Source organism: Zerene cesonia, chromosome 10, assembly GCF_012273895.1.
Source record: "Zerene cesonia ecotype Mississippi chromosome 10, Zerene_cesonia_1.1, whole genome shotgun sequence".
NCBI lineage: Eukaryota > Metazoa > Arthropoda > Insecta > Lepidoptera > Pieridae > Zerene > Zerene cesonia.
In genome coordinates, this window is record NC_052111.1 from 6,177,686 (window position 1) to 6,178,748 (window position 1,063).

Genomic DNA, 1,063 nt, shown 5'->3' on the forward strand with positions numbered 1-1,063 from the left:
AATATGTTTTATAATTGTGTCTTGAACTAAACTAATTATCGTTTGTACCATATAACCGAGCCTAGAGGCAGTAGTATGTAACAATATTTTTCTTTCTATATGTCATGAGGCTTGTTTCAGTATTCTGTTAAATCGAACTAAAGGAATAATTATTTATGTTAAATGCTTATCTCTTATATTATTTAAATATTTATAGATTGTTAATATAACGGAATATCGCATTTAAATTCCATTAAACTGAATGTTGTTGTTGACAGTTTTGATTTGCAATAGCAATATTAAGAATAATAGTTTAACTGGCAAGTTTGTATGTATATTTTTAAAAAAAAATACACTTAGAAAATATCCATTGTATGTCTTTGAAAACCATGACAAAATAATTTCTAATATATAACGAAACATTTTTATGTTACATCAAATTTTTTTTTTCTTGTATCTATTTAAATAAATTTTTATTCAATATTTCTTTTGGTATAGTAAATTTGCTTATGTCATTATTGTTATCACAACTGACATGAAATGTTCAAGATAATGTTCGTTATAAATTAAAAATTTAATTGCCTAATTAATTTTATTTAATAGCGAAGCGAAGGCGAATATTGTAATTTTCGTTTTTCATTCAATATTTACTGTATCATGGCAAAACATATGATTTGTCTTAGTTTAAAATCATAACTTGTATAAAAATTAATAATAATTGTTATCATAAAGGTCAAGCAACATGCTTCTGGATTGTTTAATTTTAATTTCATTATATGTTGAATTGTTGATAAACTAAATTCTTATCTACCATAGTTTGTAATGTAGTATGAGAGGTGTCATTTACATAATTTTCCATATTATTGGACATTGACACTCAAAATTTTCTTAAATTTGAGACCAGTGTTTTTGTTCTCTATTCTAAAACTATGTACGGTTGGAGTGATCTAAAATACTCTTAATAAATACTAAATTATATTACTTTTTCTCTGACATTATACAAATTATTATTATGGTATAATTTATTGTTTTTAAATAACTTATTTCATGCTACTTTCGAGTCGTAACCTATAGAGCACATAGA